The 22,356-nt window shown below is 36.9% G+C and overlaps 2 non-coding genes across 2 annotated transcripts; both read right to left on the bottom strand.

Moving 5' to 3' along the window:
* Positions 1 to 252: 252 nt before the first annotated feature.
* Positions 253 to 324, bottom strand: TRNAT-GGU (transfer RNA threonine (anticodon GGU)). The gene has a single exon. It is a non-coding gene; the product is annotated as a tRNA-Thr (tRNA).
* A 5,036-nt stretch (positions 325 to 5,360) lies between these two features.
* On the bottom strand, positions 5,361 to 5,432 carry TRNAC-GCA (transfer RNA cysteine (anticodon GCA)). Its single transcript has one exon. It is a non-coding gene; the product is annotated as a tRNA-Cys (tRNA).
* Positions 5,433 to 22,356: the final 16,924 nt, after the last annotated feature.

Raw genomic sequence — 22,356 nt, forward strand, 5'->3', positions numbered from 1 at the left:
AAGTATACCCTGTAATGACAACATAGCGGTCCCCCTAATAAGATTAGGGCAATTACTTATCATCATAATGAACAAATGTTCAACTTTGTACCTATAACTCATTCTATAATTTATTTTGAATAATAAATAATAACTCATTATGTGGGCAGTTACCTTAGATATATTTATTATATTACAAATAAATATAAAAAATCTCTCTTTTCTCTGCTGAATAATGAACACTAAGACTGCAAACTGGAGCTTCATGAAAAAAGCCCCTTATCGGATTTGAACCGATGACTTACGCCTTACCATGGCGTTACTCTACCACTGAGTTAAAAGGGCCCGTTTTATTCAATTCAGGAAGAAGCCACTCGCTGCTATGAGTCTACTACATGATCCATATATTTACTATATGTACATATATACATGTATGCATAGGGATTCACTCAGGAACAAGAAATTTGATTTACCTATACCTATGAGATTCTATGAAAAAAAAAATGATTATTTTCTTTTGTATATTTGATAAATAGCAATGGTAATGCAATGAATTCTTTCAGGGCCGGGCCTATACTAATTGCTTTGCTTTTATTGACCCATCCAGATGAGATTCACTTGATTGATACATGTACGAATCTGACATCGATTCAAAATATTTCAGCGAATCCCTTCCCTGATTTACCAGTTCTACATCATCTTTTTGAATCGATCAAAAAAGCATTCTATCGTTTTTTAATTTCCTGGCTTAGTATTAGTGTGAGATAAAGATAGGTTATATCCCATCTTAACGATGAGTGAGTCGATGAGTCAAAATGGAAGAAAGGTTTGACTTACCTTTTCTGTCTGTCGAACAAATCATTTCCTGAGGGGATCCCATACTTCGTTATATATATATAGGATATAGGACGGGATGGTTCATTTCATGAATTAAAATCAAAAATTCTATGGAATCGTAGAAGCAGGAAAGATTTTTCGGATCTAGTCATCCCATTATAATTATACATTACATTATATTGACAATTCCAAAAAACTGCTCATACTATGAACATAGTATGATGGCGATCGGGCAGGTATGCCCCTATCGTCTAGTGGTTCAGGACATCTCTCTTTCAAGGAGGCAGCGGGGATTCGACTTCCCCTGGGGGTAGGGTACTACGAAAGGAAGTTGATCATGGATTATCAATAAGCCCAGAATTTGTTCTTCCTGGGTCGATGCCCGAGCGGTTAATGGGGACGGACTGTAAATTCGTTGGCGATATGTCTACGCTGGTTCAAATCCAGCTCGGCCCACTAATTCGCCGATCCATGATAACCAAATTTGTCCTCCAGAAATGCCCATTATTTAGATATTTAGAATGCCCCATATATTCTAAAATTCTAAAAGTATTCTAAGGATATATGGGAATAAAATATATAGGGATAAAGGGTCCATTTTTTCTACAATACCCCTTGGTTTCTTTCCAATTTCTCACATCTTCTGATCTGTCTAAAGATCTAGATTCCCAATTTGTTGCAAAGGTAGTAAAGAAAAAAAGAGTCCTTTTTCCATTGAAAAATAGATTCTCAATATATTAGTAGGATTACCAGTAATCTGTGTCATTCTTACTCTAGTCCGTATCCATGTGGATATCAGTATATCAGTCGTGTTTCTTTTACAACACGAGAATATTTCTCGTAAATAGAAACGAAACGAATGAAAGCATAAGAATACATATATGCATGCTGTATACCTCACCCTGGGATTGTAGTTCAATCGGTCAGAGCACCGCCCTGTCAAGGCGGAAGCTGCGGGTTCGAGCCCCGTCAGTCCCGACCTCGGATCCGATGAATCCATCAATTCATCTTCCCATTTTCTGTGAGGAGGGGGCCCGGGACAGGATTGAATTTCCTGCGGGGATCCTTAATTTTTTTTTATTTTGTTTTTCGTTTCGAATTTCTCATCGGACAAAGACGGGAATTTCAATTATTTGAACTAGTACCGATTGCTGGGGGAGAGGCATACGTAGTCGTAGGTATCGCCATACTGGGGATTCCAAGAGAGACCCACTGGTTTGACTTTTTCAATTGCTTCTGATCCATGAAATGGAATAGGGTACAGAGTACCCATACGTTTCCAGGGAGTACATATACAAATTGTACTCGTTTATTCTACGATACACAATTAACTAACTTAGTAACATAGTTACTCGGGCAGCAGAGTACTATTAAACCTACTCCCTTTTGTTTTCGTGTTTTCGAGATACGATTTTGTGCAATCTCAATTAGTAAAGTAATTAAAAACAATCTATCTATCTTATTCTTATTCAAATTGCATGCTGAATTTAGCTTTCAGTCCCAATCCAAGGAAAAAGAGGGTCCTTACTTTTAATATAAAGTAAAGGATCAAACAATGATCCGTCCCTTTTGTTTCTTTTCCACAGGGGGAATGAATCATTTTTTTTTTCTTTATTTTCTTTATCTTTATATAATATATATTTTTATTTTAGGGTTTCATCGAAGAAGGAGAAAAATCAATAAAGAAAGAATTTGTCGGAATATTAGATCTTTTTTTTTATATCGAGACCCATCCCATACCCATACCTTTATCACATTTCTCTGCCTTCCAGGAGGATTAGATCATTACGAAAACTTCGCTTCGAGCTTAACTCCTCCCCCTTTCCATTTCACTCCTACTGTTTAGGTCTGTTACCAATGGAAGGCCGGCAACAGAACACAGGTCAGATGATACCTCGTCGGATGATTCTTATAAAGAAGATGATAGATTTTAGAAACTAAAGAATGAAAAAAAAAAAGATGAGAAATTCAATGGGATTCTTGATTAGATCAGGAATCCCATTTTTGATTCGGTATGGATAAAAGATCTTCCTATGTTATACTATTCAATTCTCGACGATGAATCGATTTAATAGATCAGATATTGTTATTCATATTCATAATATAATATTGAATATTGATCCGATTCAGTATCAACCATCAGGATGCACCCATTGAATTTACAGGAGAAATCTTTTTATTTTTATTTTTTTTTTTCTATGGGATTAGATCCCGAGTTATTGCGAAGCAAAAAAAAACGATGAGATTATGGAAGTCAATATTCTCGCATTTATTGCGACTGCGCTGTTCATTTTAGTTCCTACTGCTTTTTTACTTATCATCTACGTAAAAACAGTCAGTCAAAATGATTAGAATTAAACTTGACTTATTAGCTCTTATCAATGATTGACGAAATAAAAGGGATTCCAATTCCAAGTCTTAAATGAAATTAGAGAACTGGAATCAACAGTATAATAGATGGTGTAGTAGAAAGGTTCATATAGTTCTTTCTACCACACTATCTATTATTATATTGTAAAAATATTGTATTGCATGTATAAAGTTGTATTGTATAAATTCAAAAAATGGATGGGTTTGATATAGACTAGATACAATATCTATCCATATAAATGAAGTAATTGATTGGGCCGTTAACAGATACCCCACGGAGTTCTATAGTCACTTCTTCGGATTTGAAAAATAAGTATAAGTAGTAAACACCACCCATTTTTCATGCTTGAGCCATGACATGAGGTGAGTCAATAAAGCATAAATAGGATTCCTAGAAGTATAAAACTTAAGTGAGCACGGATCACCCGACGCAAGATCTTATTATGCGTAGTACCCCTTTGAACAACCACTACGTCTATGGCATCTCCAGTAGAAAGTACGTATCCACGTAATAGTAGCAGTACTTCCTCTTTGAACAGTCAAGAGGGAAAAACAAATAAAAAAATAGGGGTTGGTTGCTCCTCATTGTAATATCCATAATTATGGTAAGAGCGGGTTCATCGAAATCGAATATTATATTTAGGAATAGGAAGAGTTCGGCTGGAAAAATTTCCTATCATGCGCATTCCTTTGAGTTTCGAAATACGAACAACATCAGAATCAAATCATTCAAATATTGATCGAAAGATCATTGTTCATATATTACTGGATTACCCTAGAATTTTTGAAATGGATTATCTTAAAACGCTTCGCGGAACGGTCCATTAAACATAAGCACCATTGATCCAATTTGATTACTCAACTTAATTAGTAGTACCCCTAGAGTCCACTTCTTCCCCATACTACGAGTGAAAGGGAAAACGTAAAGACCACCATTAAAGCAGCCCAAGCGAGACTTACTATATCCATGTAAATTATCTCCCCGATCTCTATGAATATGAAGGAATTATTCCATTATTAATCACTAATAATAGTGGAATCAATGGTGCAGAGTCAAAATGGCATTTTGCTCTAACGCTATTGATGAACCAATCCAATGAATACAAGAGTTCCTATACTCTAATTACAAGGATCTCCGGTCGAATCGGAAAGCAGTAAGCAAAAGCAAGATATACAACTACCCTTGGAGATCTTAAAGGAATGTTACTAATGAAAGATGTAGGAATAGTAAGACCCATTGTTTGTTTTGTTAGCTTTCATAAGCATAAGAAAAAAAAATGGAATATAAATAGAATATATATATATACCATAAAGATGTAAAAGATAACTATCTTAACTATCTATCACATACCTCTATCTACCCCCCAAGTCTTACTGTCTCTGTTTCTTTCTGTGAAACAATCGGGGGACACCCCATTACGTTCTTGGCAGGGTGTTACAAAAAACGGAGAAGTATTTTTCAACTTTTATTAGAAAATTAGATTCTATATTCTATAATATAGATATAGAATAGTTAGTTATTCTATAACTATAATAGTTATAGTTAAGAGTTGATTACCCATCCAATCCAATATTGATTGGATACCTGAGTAAGTACTCAGGGATTCTCGTGAGTCTGGATACAAAATACAAACTATCCTTAGCCCTTTCCGCAACTCCCAATTTGATTCCCCACCAACCTACCCAATTTAATTCAAGACTCAGTCAGTGGGCACCACCCTAGTAAGGTAGGGTAATTAGGAAGTATTGATAGTGCTTCCTATAATCTCCCTCAGATCCTAGAATAGAAGCAAGGATTGGATTTACATTTAGGAACCGAACCCCCTTTCCTTCGGCTACCCCGATTTTAGGTATCTGACTTTCGTAGTTCTGAATCTCACAATTTCAGTTTTACTATCGATTCGATTGATAAATCAAATACAAAGAAATAGCCCGAACCAACCAGTAATCAGTCATAAATCGGTTTTTTTTCATATTGATACCCGATTTTAACCATAACCAAATGATAAAAATTCAAGTCTTTTTTTTTTATAGAACCTCTGTATTCTTAAAATACAGTATCTACAACCCTAGTCATGCTTCTGTCAGGCAAGAATTTTGTGAGTTCTATTAGCATATGTGAGTTCTATTAGCATAGAAGGATAAGGTATTCCGAAGCTTTTCTTTTGTTGATCAGGCGACACCCGGATTTGAACTGGGGAGAAAGGGATTTGCAGTCCCGCGCCTTACCACTCGGCCATGCCGCCAAAATGATCCAAAATAGACCTAACTCTTTCTTTTTTTTTTTTTTTTTGGGGGGGGGGGGGTTACTCAACCTTTTTTTGGTTTGAGTTGGATTTTTAAAACGGGTTTCTTTATCCCTTTCCAAAAGGGATCCCTGGGTCCAGGGTTCTCTTGATTGTATAGTGTTTCAAAACATAATATTTTTTTTTATATTGAAACAGAAAAAAGATATTTCTAGGCACAGAGTCCAAAATTCAGAGTAAATTGGAGCCATTAATTATTTCCTGTGAATTCATGAACAGTTCTTGGATTTTGATCTAACGTTTTCTTTCCTTACCTTAATAATTAAATTAATAACATAAGAAAACAAAAAAGTTGATACACGACTAATCAGTATCAATTGTTTTCAATTTCAATTATAACAACATATATGTGTATGTAAACCCTCGAACATAAATTGTTACACGCATACCTAGTCCTATCCACCATACCTAGTCCTATCCACCTTATCTTATAGGGAATTGTCGTGCTTGAATTTTGCATTGAATATTTTTCTATTGAATAAGTTGAATCTAAATTGGAAATTCGCATATAGCACCCCGAAAAGAGGGGATATGCAGATAACTAGATAGCTATATCTGGATATACTTATACAATGCCCTTTACGCACTTCAATCGTATTCTACTAATTCTACTAACACTAACAAGAGCTCCCTCTTCTCTGTGAATCCTTTTTTGAACAATGGTGGAATCAATGAAATAAGTTAAGTGCTAAAATAAAAACCAACTCGATACTGTTCCGGATTATTCTGTCTTTATCTCATTCATAGAGAATGGATCAAATCATGAATCTATTTCTGGTACCCAATCTTATTTCTGATACCCAATCTTATTTCTGATACCCAATCTTATCGTAATATCATAATAACAGGTAGAAATTGGATCCATTTGTATATTCTATACAAGACTCCATCAGTCTAAGCTAAGGGGCAGAATTTTGTTTCAAGGAATGTTTTATTAATCCATCTCCATTTGGATCCGTCGAAAATTATCTCTCTTTATTCCTCCGTCTATGCCAATTTCATAGGTCTATGGAATTGGATAAAATTTCATGTGATTCAGTAAAAAGAATATACATTCCATCATTGCTCGATCGATCTATATGGTTCGATAAAGACTTAACCAATAATGGGATTTTTTCAATAAATGGGAAACTTAATTAAGATGCTCCGGGATGAAAATGAGGGAATGTCTACAATACCTGGATTTAGTCAGATACAATTTGAAGGATTTTGTAGGTTCATTGATCAGGGCTTGACCGAAGAACTTCATAAGTTTCCAAAAATTGAAGATACAGATCAAGAAATAGAATTTCAATTATTTGTGGAAACATATCAATTGGTGGAACCCTTGATAAAAGAGAGAGATGCTGTGTATGAATCACTCACGTATTCTTCTGAATTATATGTACCCGCAGGATTAATTTGGAAACCCGGTAGAGATATGCAAGAGCAAACCGTATTTATTGGAAATATTCCTCTAATGAATTCCCTGGGAACCTCTATAGTAAATGGAATATACAGGATTGTGATCAATCAAATATTGCAAAGCCCCGGTATTTATTACCGTTCAGAATTGGACCATAACGGAATTGCTGTCTATACCGGCACAATAATATCAGATTGGGGAGGAAGGTCAGAATTAGAGATTGATAGAAAAGCAAGAATATGGGCCCGCGTGAGTAGGAAACAAAAAATATCTATTCTAGTTCTACTATCAGCTATGGGGTCGAATCTAAGAGAAATTCTGGATAATGCTTGCTACCCTGAAATTTTCTTGTCTTTCCTGAATGAAAAGGAAAAAAAAAAGATCGGGTCAAGGAAAATGCCATTTGGAGTTTTATCAACAATTTGCGTGTGTAGGTGGGGATCCAGTATTTTCGGAGTCCTTATGTAAGGAATTACAAAAGACATTTTTTCAACAAAGATGTGAATTAGGAAGGATGGTCGACGAAACATGAACCGGAGACTGAATCTTGATATACCTCAGAACAATACATTTTTGTTACCACGAGATATATTGGCTGCTGCGGATCATTTGATCGGAATGAAATTTGGAATGGGCACACTTGACGATATGAATCACTTGAAAAATAAACGTATTCGTTCTGTAGCAGATCTGTTACAGGATCAATTGGGTTTGGCTCTGGTTCGTTTAGAAAATGTGGTTCGAGGAACTATATGTGGAGCAATCAGGTATAAATTAATACCGACTCCTCAGAATTTGGTAACTTCAACTCCATTAACAACTACTTATGAATCCTTTTTGGATTACACCCTTTATCTCAAGTTTTGGATCGAACGAATCCATTGACACAAATAGTTCATGGGCGAAAATTGAGTTATTTGGGTCCTGGAGGATTAACTGGTCGAACTGCTAGTTTTCGGATACGGGATATCCACCCTAGTCATTATGGACGTATTTGTCCAATTGACACGTCCGAAGGGATCAATGTTGGACTTATTGGGTCATGCGAGGATTGGTTATTGGGGGTCTATAGAGAGTCCATTTTATGAGATATCTGAGAGATCTAAAGAGGTACTGGTGGTTTATTTAGCACCAAGTATAGATGAATACTATATGGTAGCGACAGGAAATTCTTTGGCCTTGAACCAGGATATTCAAGAAGAACAGGTTGTTCCAGTTCGATACCGTCAAGAATTCCTGACTATTGCATGGGAACAGATTCATCTTCGAAGCATTTTTCCCTTCCAATATTTTTCTATTGGAGCTTCCCTCATTCCTTTTATTGAGCATAATGATGCGAATCGGGCTTTAATGAGTTCTAATATGCAGCGCCAAGCAGTTCCGCTTTCTCGGTCCGAGAAGTGTATTGTTGGAACTGGGTTGGAACGCCAAGCGGCTCTAGATTCGGGGGTTTCTGCTATAGCCGAATGCGAGGGAAAGATTATTTATACCGATACTGACAAGATCATTTTATCAGGTAATGGAGACACTATAAGCATTCCATTAGTTATGTATCAACGTTCCAACAAAAACACTTGTATGCATCAAAAACCTCAGGCTACGCGGGGTAAATGCATTAAAAAGGGACAAATTTTAGCGGGTGGTGCGGCTACTGTTGGCGGTGAACTCGCTTTGGGAAAAAATGTATTAGTAGCTTATATGCCATGGGAAGGCTACAATTTTGAAGACGCGGTACTCATTAGTGAGCGTTTGGTATATGCCGATATTTATACTTCTTTTCACATCCGGAAATATGAAATTCAGACTCATGTGACAAGCCAAGGTCCTGAAAGAATCACTAGGGAAATACCCCATTTGGAAGCTCATTTACTCCGCAATTTAGACAGAAACGGAATTGTGATGCTGGGATCTTGGGTAGAAACAGGTGATATTTTAGTAGGTAAATTAACGCCTCAGGCGGCGAAAGAATCATCGTATGCTCCAGAAGATAGATTATTACGAGCCATACTTGGCATTCAGGTATCCACTGCAAAGGAAACTTGTCTAAAATTACCTATAGGGGGAAGGGGCCGGGTTATTGATGTGAGATGGATCCAGAAAAAAAAAAGTCCAGTTATAATCCAGAAATTATTCGTGTATATATTTCACAGAAACGTGAAATCAAAGTAGGTGATAAAGTAGCTGGAAGGCATGGGAATAAAGGTATCATTTCGAAAATTTTGCCTAGACAAGATATGCCTTATTTGCAAGATGGAACACCAGTGGATATGGTCTTCAACCCATTAGGAGTACCTTCGCGAATGAATGTGGGACAGATATTTGAATGCTCTCTCGGGTTAGCGGGGAACTTGCTGGACAGACATTATAGAATAGCACCCTTTGATGAAAGATATGAGCAAGAAGCTTCGAGAAAATTAGTGTTTTCTGAATTATATGAAGCCAGAAAGCAAACAGCAAATCCATGGGTCTTTGAACCCGAGTATCCAGGAAAAAGCAGAATATTTGATGGAAGAACAGGAGATCCTTTTGAACAACCTGTTATAATAGGAAAACCCTATATCCTGAAATTAATTCATCAAGTTGATGATAAAATCCATGGGCGCTCCAGTGGACATTATGCACTTGTTACACAACAACCCCTTAGAGGGAGGGCCAAGCAAGGGGGACAACGAGTAGGAGAAATGGAAGTTTGGGCTCTAGAGGGATTTGGTGTTGCGCATATTTTACAAGAGATGCTTACTTATAAATCCGATCATATTAGAGCTCGCCAGGAAGTACTTGGTACTATGATTATTGGAGGAACAATACCTAACCCGGAGGATGCTCCCGAATCTTTTCGATTACTCGTTCGAGAACTACGGTCTTTGGCTCTGGAACTGAATCATTTCCTTGTATCTGAGAAGAACTTCCAGATTCATAGGAAGGAAGCTTGATCGGAATGAATCCGAATTTTTCTTCTATGATCGATCGGTATAAACATCAACAACTTCGAATTGGATCGGTTTCTCCCCAACAAATAAGTACGTGGGCCACCAAAATCCTACCTAATGGAGAAATAGTTGGAGAGGTGACAAAACCCTATACTTTTCATTACAAAACCAATAAACCGGAAAAAGATGGATTGTTTTGTGAAAGAATCTTTGGACCTATTAAAAGTGGAATTTGTGCTTGTGGAAATTATCGAGTGATCGGAGATGAAAAAGAAGACCCAAAATTTTGTGAACAATGCGGAGTCGAATTTGTTGATTCTCAGGTACGAAGATATCAAATGGGATACATCAAACTGGCATGCCCAGTGACTCATGTGTGGTATTTGAAACGTCTTCCCAGTTATATCGCGAATTTTTTAGATAAACCCCTTAAGGAATTAGAAGGCCTAGTATACTGCGATGTGTGATTTGATCGAAATCTTGATTTTACAGATTCGGAATGAGAAACTGTCACCCCATTCAATCCGATTGGGATGCCCCCGACTCTGACATGTCTCTTTGGAGGAGGAACATGAAGCTCAGAATTATGGGTGTATTAAATACTTCCAAATAGAAAAGGGAATTGATCCATGGTCGATTCCATAATAGATAAATCGGAATTGCTAGTTATACCTCGTGAAAAAAAAAACTTCTTTCGTGGAATTAGCCATTCCATTTGTTTTCGAAAGAGATTCCATTCAAGTAAACAAATATGGCATGGTTACAGGAGTTTATCCATCGCATATATGCTTCAAAGGATATCATAGCATAACCATCGAGGTGAAGTAGGGACCTAAAAGATCGAATGAAACGATGCATAGACAAGTAAATCCCTTATGAGATGAGTGAGTTCGAAGATATTCGAATTTTTATTTGAATTATTAAAATAAAAGGAATTTCTCATTCGAAGGGAAGTAGACTACTCAAAAATTTCTCATTTCCTTTCTGTCGTAATTGAATTGAATAACTAATTCATAAAGTAAAAGTAAGAATGAATAATGAGATATTGGTTGGTCCTCGCTGTGAACTTGAGTAAGGAGTAAATCTTTATGGGGCTTTCTAGAACAAAATGGGAATTGGAAAAAAAGAACCCCTTTCTTTATTTGATGTAACTACTTGAGCCGGATGAGAGGAAACCTTCACGTCCGATTTTTAAGGGGGGAATTCATAGGAACCTATCCCAATTTTTCTTTTGCTAGGCCCGTTGCTAAAAAACCCACTTTCTTACGATTACGAGGTTCATTCGAATATGAAATCCAATCCTGGAAATACAGCATCCCACTTTTTTTTACTACCCAAGGCTTCGATACATTTCGAAATCGAGAAATCTCTACTGGAGCGAGTGCTATCAGAGAACAATTAGCCGATCTGGATTTGCGAATTATTACAGATCATTCATTGGCAGAATGGAAGGAATTAGGGGAAGAGGGTTCCACCGGGAATGAATGGGAAGATAGAAAAATTGGAAGAAGAAAGGATTTTTTGGTTAGACGCATAGAATTAGCTAAGCATTTTATCCGAACAAACGTGGAACCAGAGTGGATGGTTTTGTGCTTATTACCAGTTCTTCCTCCCGAGTTGAGACCCATTATTCAGATAGATGGGGGTAAACTAATGAGCTCGGATATTAATGAACTCTATCGAAGAGTTATCTATCGGAACAATACTCTTACTGATCCATTAACAACAAGTAGATCCACACACAGGGGAATTAGTAATGTGTCAGGAGAAATTGGTACAAGAAGCCGTGGATACACTTCTTGATAATGGGATCCGCGGACAACCAATGAGGGACGGTCATAATAAAGTTTACAAATCGTTTTCAGATGTAATTGAAGGCAAAGAGGGGAGATTTCGCGAGACTTTACTTGGTAAACGAGTCGATTATTCGGGTCGTTCCGTCATTGTTGTGGGCCCTTCGCTTTCATTACATCGGTGTGGATTGCCTCGAGAAATAGCAATAGAGCTTTTCCAGACATTTTTAATTCGTGGTTTAATCAGACAACATCTTGCTTCCAACATAGGGATTGCTAAAAGTAAAATTAGGGAAAAAGAACCAATTGTATGGGAAATACTTCAAGAAGTTATGCAGGGGCATCCCGTATTGCTGAATAGAGCACCCACCCTGCATAGATTAGGCATACAGGCGTTCCAGCCTATTTTAGTGGAAGGACGTGCTATTTGTTTACATCCATTAGTTCGTAAGGGATTCAATGCAGACTTTGATGGGGATCAAATGGCTGTTCATGTACCTTTATCTTTGGAAGCTCAAGCGGAGGCTCATTTACTTATGTTTTCTCATATGAATCTCTTGTCTCCAGCTATTGGGGATCCCATTTCCATACCAACGCAAGATATGCTTATGGGACTCTATATATTAACAATCGGGAATCGTCGAGGTATTTGTGCAAATAGGTATAATCCATGGAATCGCGGACACTATAAAAATAAAATAGTTGGCGATAATAACTATAAGTATACGAAAGGGAAAGAACCTTATTTTTGTAGTTCCTATGATGCACTTGGAGCTTATCGTCAGAAACGAATCAATTTAGATAGCCCTTTGTGGCTCCGGTGGCGACTAGATCAACGTGTCATTGCCTCAAGAGAACTTCCTAGAGAAGTTCAATATGAATCCTCGGGAACCTATCATGAGATTTATGGACACTATTTAATAGTGAAAAGTGTCAAAAAAGAAATCCTTTGTATATACATTCGAACCACAGTTGGTCATATTTCTTTTTATAGAGAAATAGAAGAAGCCATACAAGGGTTTTGCCGGGCCTACTCATACGGTGCCTAAGCTAAGTAATTATGTGATATCCGGGCGAGCCTCCCTGGTTCAACCGGTATCCTAATTCCTTAATTTCTACGTGAATCAAGATCGAGGAAAGGAAGTCTTCGAATCACTGACTCAACCCCATTGGCGAATCCCACTCAGCGGAATACGGAGGTACTTATGGCGGAACGGCCCGATCTGGTCTTTCACAATAAAGTGATAGATGGAACTGTCATGAAACGACTTATTAGCAGATTAATAGATCACTTCGGGATGGCATATACATCACATATACTGGATCAAGTAAAGACTCTGGGTTTCCGGCAAGCCACCGCTACATCCATTTCATTAGGAATTGATGATCTTTTAACAATACCTTCTAAAGGATGGCTAGTCCAAGATGCTGAACAACAAAGTTTTATTTTAGAAAAGCACCATCATTATGGGAATGTACACGCGGTAGAAAAATTACGTCAATCCATTGAGATATGGTATGCTACAAGTGAATATTTGAGACAGGAAATGCATCTTAATTTTAGGATGACTGATCCTTCTAATCCAGTCCATATAATGTCCTTTTCGGGAGCTAGAGGAAATGCATCTCAGGTACACCAATTAGTAGGTATGAGGGGATTAATGTCGGATCCCCAAGGACAAATGATTGATTTACCCATTCAAAGCAATTTACGCGAAGGACTTTCTTTAACGGAATATATCATTTCCTGCTATGGGGCCCGCAAAGGAGTTGTGGATACTGCTGTACGAACATCAGATGCTGGATACCTCACGCGTAGACTTGTTGAAGTAGTTCAACACATTGTTGTACGTAGAACGGATTGTGGCACTATCCGAGGTATTTCCGTGAGTCCCCGAAATGGGATGACGGAAAAAATTATGATCCAAACATTAATTGGTCGTGTATTAGCAGACGATATATATATGGGTCTACGGTGTATCGCCGCTCGAAATCAAGATATCGGGATTGGACTTGTCAATCGCTTCATAACTTTTCAGGCACAACCAATATATATTCGAACTCCCTTCACTTGCCGTAGTACATCTTGGATCTGTCGATTATGTTATGGTCGAAGTCCCACTCATGGTGACCTGGTTGAATTAGGGGAAGCAGTGGGTATCATTGCGGGTCAATCAATTGGTGAACCCGGGACTCAACTAACATTAAGAACTTTTCATACTGGTGGAGTATTCACAGGTGGTACTGCAGAACAGGTACGAGCTCCTTTTAATGGAAAAATTAAATTAAATGAGGATTTGGTTCATCCAACACGTACACGTCATGGGCATCCTGCTTTTCTATGTTATATAGACCTGTATGTCACTATTGAGAGTCAAGGCATTATTCATAGTGTGAATATTCCACCAAAAAGTTTTCTTTTAGTTCAAAATGGTCAATATGTGGAATCAGAACAAGTGATCGCCGAGATTCGCGCTGGAACATCCACTTTGAATTTTAAAGAAAGAGTTCGAAAACATATTTATTCTGATTCAGAGGGAGAAATCCACTGGAGTACCGACGTGTACCATGCACCTGAATATACATATGGTAATGTTCATCTCTTACCAAAAACAAGCCATTTATGGATATTATCGGGGGATCCGTGCAGATCTAATATAGTGCCTTTTTCCCCCCACAGGGATCAAGATCAAATGAATGTTCATTCTCTTCCTGTCGAACAGAGATATATTTCTGGCCTCTCAGTGACTAATGATCGAGTGAGACACAAATTGTTTAGTTCGGGTCCTTTCGGTAAAAAAGTAGATAGGGGTTTTGATTATTCAAGACCAGATCGAATCATATCCAATGGTCATTGGAATTTCATATACCCTGCCATTCTCTACGAGAATTCTGATTTATTGGGGAAGAGGCGAAGAAATAGATTCATACTCCCATTCCAATATGATCAAGAACGAGAGAAAGAACTAATGTCCTGTTCTGGTATCTCGATTGAAATACTCATAACTGGTATTTTACGTAAAAATAGTATTCTTGCTTATTTCGACGATCCCCAATACAGAAGAAGCAATTCAGGAATTACTAAATATGGTACCATAGAGGTGGATTTCATCCTAAAAAAAGAAGATTTGATTGAATATCGAGGAGCAAAAGAATTTAGGCCGAAATACCAAATGAAAGTAGATCGCTTTTTTTTCATTCCCGAAGAAGTGCATATTTTACCCGGATCTTCGTCCATAATGGTACGGAACAATAGTCTCATTGGAGTAGGTACACGAATAGCTTTAAATACAAGAAGCCGAGTAGGTGGATTGGTCCGAGTGGAGAGGAAAAAGAAAAAGATTGAACTGAAAATATTTTCAGGAGATATCCATTTTCCCGGAGAAACAGATAAAATCTCTCGGCATAGCGGCATCTTGGTACCACCAGAAACGGGAGAAAAAAATTCTAAGGACTCAAAAAAATTGAAAAATTGGATCTATGTCCAACGGATTACACCCATCAAGAAAAAGTATTTTGTTTCGGTTCGGCCTGTAGTCACATATGAAATAGCCGATGGCATAAATTTAGCAACGCTTTTCCCCCAGGATCCGTTGCAGGAAAGAGATAATGTGCAACTCCGAGTTGTCAATTATATCCTTTATGGAAACGGCAAACCCATTCGAGGAATCTCTCACACAAATATTCAATTAGTTCGAACTTGTTTAGTATTGAATTGGGACCAAGGACGAAATGGTTCTATAGAAGAAGTCCATGCTTCCCTTGTTGAAGTAAGGACAAATGATCTGATTCGAAATTTCATAAGAATTGACTTAGTTAAGTCCCCTATTTCGTATACCGAAAAAAGGAATGATAGGGGAGGTTCGGGATTGAATCTCGATAATGGATCAGATCGCACCAATATTAATCCTTTTTACCCCAAGGCGAAGATTCAATCACTTACCCAACATCAAGGGACTATTCATATGTTGCTGAATAAAAATAAGCAATGCCAATCTTTTCTAATTTTGTCATCATCTAATTGTTCTCGAATTGGTCCATTCAATGGTTCCAAATCTCTCAGTGTGAGAAAAAAATCAATTAAAGAAGATTCCACGATTGCTATTAGCAATTTGTTAGGTCCCCTGGGTACTGTATCTAAAATTGCGAATTTTTATTCATCTTACTGCTTAATAACTTATAATCAGATCTTCTTAAATAAATATTTGCGACTTGAGAATTTAAAACAGCCTTTCAGAGCTATTCAATATTATTTAATAGATGAAAATGGGGGAATTTACAATCGCGATCCATGTAGTAACATCATTTTGAATCCATTCGATTTAAATTGGTGCTTTCTCCATCACAATTATTGTGAGAAGACATCCACAACAATTAGCCTTGGGCAGTTTATTTGTGAAAATGTATGTATATCAAAATATGGACCGCGCATAAAATCTGGTCAAGTTATAATTGTTCATGTTGACTCCTTAGTAATAAGATCGGCTAAGCCTCATTTGGCCACTCCGGGAGCAACCGTTCATGGCCATTATGGAGAAATTCTTTATGAAGGAGATACATTAGTTACATTTATATATGAAAAATCGAGATCGGGTGATATAACGCAGGGTCTTCCAAAAGTGGAACAGGTGTTAGAAGTGCGTTCAATTCATTCAATATCGATGAACTTGGAGAAGAGGGTTGAAGGTTGGAACGCACATATAACAAAAATTCTTGGAAATCCTTGGGGATTTTTAATTGGAGCTGAGCTAACCATAGCGCAAAGTCGTATTTCTTTGGTTAATAAGATCCAAAAGGTTTATCGATCCCAGGGGGTGCAGATCCATAATAGGCATATAGAGATTATTGTACGTCAAATAACATCAAAAGTGTTAGTTTCAGAAGATGGAATGTCTAATGTTTTTTCACCCGGAGAACTAATCGGATTGTTGCGAGCGGAACGCACAGGGCGCGCTTTAGAAGAAGCAATCTGTTACCGAGCCATTTTATTGGGAATAACGAAGGCATCTCTGAATACTCAAAGTTTCATATCTGAAGCGAGTTTTCAAGAAACCGCCCGAGTTTTGGCAAAAGCCGCTCTACGAGGTCGTATTGATTGGTTGAAAGGCCTGAAAGAGAATGTTGTTCTGGGGGGTATGATACCTGTTGGTACCGCATTTAAAGGATTAGTGCATCGTTCTAGGCAACACAACAACATTCCTTTGGAAATAAAAAAGAAGAATCTATTCGAGGGGAAAATAAGAGATATTTTTTTCCACCACAGAGAATTATTGGGTTTTTGCATACAAAAGACTTTCCATGATACAGCAGAACAATCATTTACAGGATTTAATGATTCCTAATAAGAGCATATTCATTCTTTTCTTTTAACTTTGAACTATATATCTATATATATATGGTATGTATGGTCCAGTCATTTGATTTGTTAATGTTAATAAAGATAATAACGAATAGAAAGTAATTAATGACTTGGACCGTGTATCAACGGCCAATCCCTGGCAGAAGGTTCCGTCGGAACAATTATTTATTTCAAGGTACCTTGTTTCTTAACAAAAAAAAAGGGAAAGTGTGGGGTGAAATGACAAGAAGATACTGGAACATCAATTTAGAAGAGATGATGGAAGCGGGAGTGCATTTTGGTCATGGTACTAGGAAATGGAATCCTAGAATGTCACCTTACATCTCCGCAAAGCGTAAAGGTATTCATATTACAAATCTTACTAGAACGGCTCGTTTTTTGTCAGCAGCTTGTGATTTAGTTTTTGATGCAGCAAGTAGGGGAAAGCACTTTTTAATAGTTGGTACCAAAAGTCAAGCTGCGGATTCAGTAGCAGCAGCTGCAATAAGGGTTCGGTGTCATTATGTTAATAAAAAATGGCTCGGGGGTATGTTAACAAATTGGTCTACTACAGAAACGAGACTTCATAAATTCAGGGACTTGAGAGCGGAGGCGGGGAAACTCAAACGTCTCCCGAAAAGAGACGCAGCAATGTTGAAGAGACAATTATCTCACTTGCAAACATATCTGGGTGGGATCAAATATATGACGGAGTTACCCGAGATTGTAATCATCGTTGATCAGCAAGAAGAATATACGGCTCTTCGAGAATGTCTCACTTTGGGTATTCCGACGATTTGTTTAATCGATACAAATTGTGACCCGGATCTCGCAGATATTTCGATTCCAGCCAACGATGACGCTATAGCTTCAATCCGATTGATTCTTAACAAATTAGTATCCGCAATTTGTGAGGGTCGTTCTAGCTATATAAGAAATCATTGATTAATAATAAGATTAAGATAAGTCAATAACTTTTTGAACTCTATAGATTGATTGAATCGGTTACCATTCCTGAATCTCAAAAAAGAGATAAAAATGGATGGGGATATTCTGTGATTCCTTGGCACCTGAAATATGCGATTAAAGTCAAAGTGGGCGAGTCGAGAAAGAGATGGTTGAATCAAAATAATTAAAATTCCTTTTTTAGTTCTATTTCTGTCAGAGGGTAATATGAATTTTATACTATGTTCCATAAGCACACTAAGGGATATATACGATATATCTGGTGTGGAAGTGGGCCAACATTTATATTGGCAAATAGGGGGTTTCCAAGTCCACGCCCAAGTACTTATTACTTCTTGGGTCGTAATTGCTATCTTATTAGGTTCAGCCGCTATAGCTGTTCGGAATCCACAAACCGTTCCAACCGACGGTCAGAATTTTTTCGAATATGTCCTTGAATTCATTCGAGACCTGAGCAAAACTCAGATTGGAGAAGATTATGGCCCCTGGGTTCCTTTTATTGGAACTATGTTTCTATTTATTTTTGTTTCTAACTGGTCGGGTGCTCTTTTACCTTGGAAAATCATACAGTTACCTCATGGAGAGTTAGCAGCACCTACGAATGATATAAATACTACTGTTGCTTTAGCTTTACCCACATCAGTGGCATATTTCTATGCAGGTCTTACCAAAAAAGGGTTGGGTTATTTCGGTAAATACATTCAACCAACTCCAATACTTTTACCAATTAACATCCTAGAAGATTTCACAAAACCTTTATCACTTAGTTTTCGACTTTTCGGGAATATATTGGCTGATGAATTAGTAGTTGTTGTTCTTGTTTCTTTAGTACCTTCAGTAGTTCCTATACCTGTCATGTTCCTTGGATTATTCACAAGCGGGATTCAAGCTCTTATTTTTGCAACCTTAGCCGCGGCTTATATAGGTGAATCCATGGAGGGTCATCATTGACTAGCTTTCGAAAAAAAAAGCTTATCCCAACTCTCGAGTGTCTCAAGATAATCTACTGGGGGAACACAATATATCCAAACGAGACATGTATGGTCTAGAGTAGGAACAAAAAAGATGTACGATATTTGGGAATTGTAAAAAAAAAAAGGAAAGAGATCTAAAAGATCTTTTTCCTAAGATTGACTTTATGGTCCATTTATGTTATGTCTCTCTAATCAATATTCTATGATATGATCATATTTGTTCAGTCAATTACTCTATTTTTTTTTTCATAATTTGACTAAGAATTGTTATCTTATCTGTCTCCGACATGCGCCTAAAACAAAAAGAGTATGTTCTATAGAAAGAATAATTCCATTCTTATTTGATTTGATTCAATTTGATTCAACGATTGATCAAAGTTGTCATTAATTGCAATCAAATCTTTATACGTAATGATTCGGGCTGACGATCCCATCCATTTATATTCATGCAGGGGTCGCGATAATGATAAGTAAAAGGAAGAGAAGAGTTTACAAGCAAATAAGATTCATAAAAAAGTCGATTAGGGGGTCGTGCTGAGCTAGGTATGGATATATATGTGTAGTGTAATGGCTATAAGCCAATTCCTGTGTATGTTTCGAAGCATGATTCTATTCTTCGACTAGAATCCGATTCAACAGCATAAAGAATGGTTTACGTTATGCAAGAAACACATGTATATGTGATATTAGATATTCATTAATTATCCATATATGGACTATACATACAAATAAAATAATAGAAATATATATTCTATTCTATTTTTTATTTATTATATTATTATTATTTTTTATTTTATATTATAATATTATTTTATATTTTGTATATAATATATTATTATTATTTATATTATATATATATTATATATAATATATATATATTTATTCTTTCCTACTACTGAATTTGAATTCAATAGGAGTTCTTCCGTTTTATTTTATCTGTGACTGGGGATTGAATGAATAAACAATAAACAGATGAAGTCAAGCATATAGAGGAGAACAGAACGTGCCAAGAATAAAAAGAGTGGCTTAGACCAAAGAAATGGAATAACTAGAACCTTTTGGATTTACAAAGACTACACGGTAGAAATTATAAAGGAGATATTGAAGTCGTTCTGCTGATTCAGGGATATCATTACCTCAATTCACTTTTGAGTTCTTAGTTACTTCGGGCGGATGGGTCTTAATGATGAAATAATAAGTAATAATTCATTGGTTGATTGTATCATTAACCATTTCTTTATTTTGGTGTGAGGAGCTTACCATGAATCCACTGATTTCTGCCGCTTCTGTTATTGCTGCTGGGTTGGCCGTAGGGCTTGCTTCTATTGGACCTGGGGTTGGCCAAGGTACTGCTGCGGGCCAAGCCGTAGAAGGTATCGCGAGACAACCAGAAGCAGAGGGTAAAATACGAGGTACTTTATTGCTTAGTCTGGCTTTCATGGAAGCTTTAACAATTTATGGGCTAGTCGTGGCATTAGCGCTTTTATTTGCGAATCCTTTTGTTTAATCCCATAAATATGAAAAATACGTCCTAATTTTCTTATTTTATTTTTTTGCTGTGTACCCGTCTCTTGCTTCTTAGAATTAGATCAACACTTCACCCCTATCATCTAATCACTTGTTGGTCTAATCACTTGTTCGTTGAAACAATACCCCGGGGAAGGACTAATTTGAGGATGAGGAATTAGCGAATCCACTCGCTTTCTTCCTTCCCGCCTTTAATGGAAGGGGAACCCCCCCCCCTTTTTTTTTTATTAGTTTGACTTTTATTTTATTAGATTAGGATGGAGCAAACATGAGGCCTGGGGTCTAGGGCTAATAAGTGTCTTATTGAGAACTTCTATAATCCATAATATAAATATAATAAATAATAAAAAAAATTAGAATAGATTCAATTTCTTTATTTTTATTTTAAATAAGGAAATTAAGAAAAAAAAAAAGAGATCAATCAAACAAAACAGAGGGGATCAGGTGATACAAAAAGAACTCTGTTCGATTTTCTTAGTCCTATCTACAAGAGGAGATCATATGAAAAATGTAACCGATTCTTTCGTTTACTTGGGTCATTGGCCATCCGCCGGGAGTTTAGGGTTTAATACCAATATTTTAGCAACAAATCCAATAAATCTAAGTGTAGTGCTTGGTGTATTGATCTTTTTTGGAAAGGGAGTGTGTGCGAGTTGTTTATTTCAAGAATAGGCTGGATCCAACCAGCTGCATTTTTTTTTTTTTTTTTATTTAATTAAATAAGAAAGAAAGGTGCACGATCTCGACGAATTACTTCTGAATAAATTAAGAAATCATATGTAAGAACCATAGCATTTCGTGATTCATTGGTAAACCTTTGATTCTCTATTAGCCAATAATGAATGTGGGCCCATTAACATGGTTAAAGGTAAACCCTTTGAAGTCGAGGCACAAGAAGGTACTCTTTCTACCACTATGCTAGTAGGAGATAAGGAGATAGTTTAAAAATTTATATTAATATAATAGTTGGCAATTTATCTGATATAGAACACTCATATCGATAAAAAAATTTGAACCGTTTACTGGAAAACGGGTTTCTCGCACTTTTTATCCAATACCGAATTGACGACCTATGTATAAAATATAAAAGAAGATCAATTTTTTGGATTTGACGAAAAAAAAAAAAATAAAAAATTAATAAAAAATTTAAAATAACTAAAAAAGAAACAACTTTGCTGGCAATTACAGATTTTTTGTCTGGTCGAGTCGGAAGAGCCCTCCTAATATTCTGGTTTTGTATTAGTTTCGATGTCTTGGAATGGAATACGAACAGAGCAGAGAGGGTAAGCTCATCAATTAAAAGATATGGGGGTGCCCCCTAAATAACTGAGCGTGAGAGCCAAATGAATCGAAAGATTCATGTTTGGTTCGGGAAGAGATCATGGAAGTTTAGTTGTGAAATAAATGAGAAGGTAATCTACTTTCATTAAGTGATTTATTAGATAATCGAAAACAGAGGATCTTGAGTGCTATTCGAAATTCAGAAGAACTACGTGGAGGAGCCATTGAGCAGCTCGAAAAAGCCCGAGCTCGCTTACGTAAAGTAGAAACGGAGGCGGATGAGTTTCGGGTGAATGGATACTCTGAGATAGAACGAGAAAAATCGAATTTGATTAATGCCACATATGAGACTTTGGAACGATTAGAAAGTTACAAAAATGAAACCATTCATTTTGAACAACAAAGAGCAATTAATCAGGTCCGACAACGCGTTTTTGAGCAAGCCTTACAAGGAGCTCTAGGAACTTTGAATAGTTGTTTGAACAGCGAGTTACATCTACGAACTATCAGTGCTAATATTGGCATGCTCGGAGCCATGAAAGAAATAACAGATTAGACCTTCTACCACGAGGCATTATTTTTTTTTTTCTCCCTTTGCTTCCGAAAAAGAATTAAGAGGCACTAATGGTAACCCTTCGAGCTGACGAAAT

Source organism: Aristolochia californica, unplaced genomic scaffold, assembly GCF_029961685.1.
Source record: "Aristolochia californica isolate CCGP_79_NKW_82.1479 unplaced genomic scaffold, dmAriCali1.0.hap1 SCAF_294, whole genome shotgun sequence".
In the NCBI taxonomy this organism is placed as follows: Eukaryota; Viridiplantae; Streptophyta; class Magnoliopsida; order Piperales; family Aristolochiaceae; genus Aristolochia; species Aristolochia californica.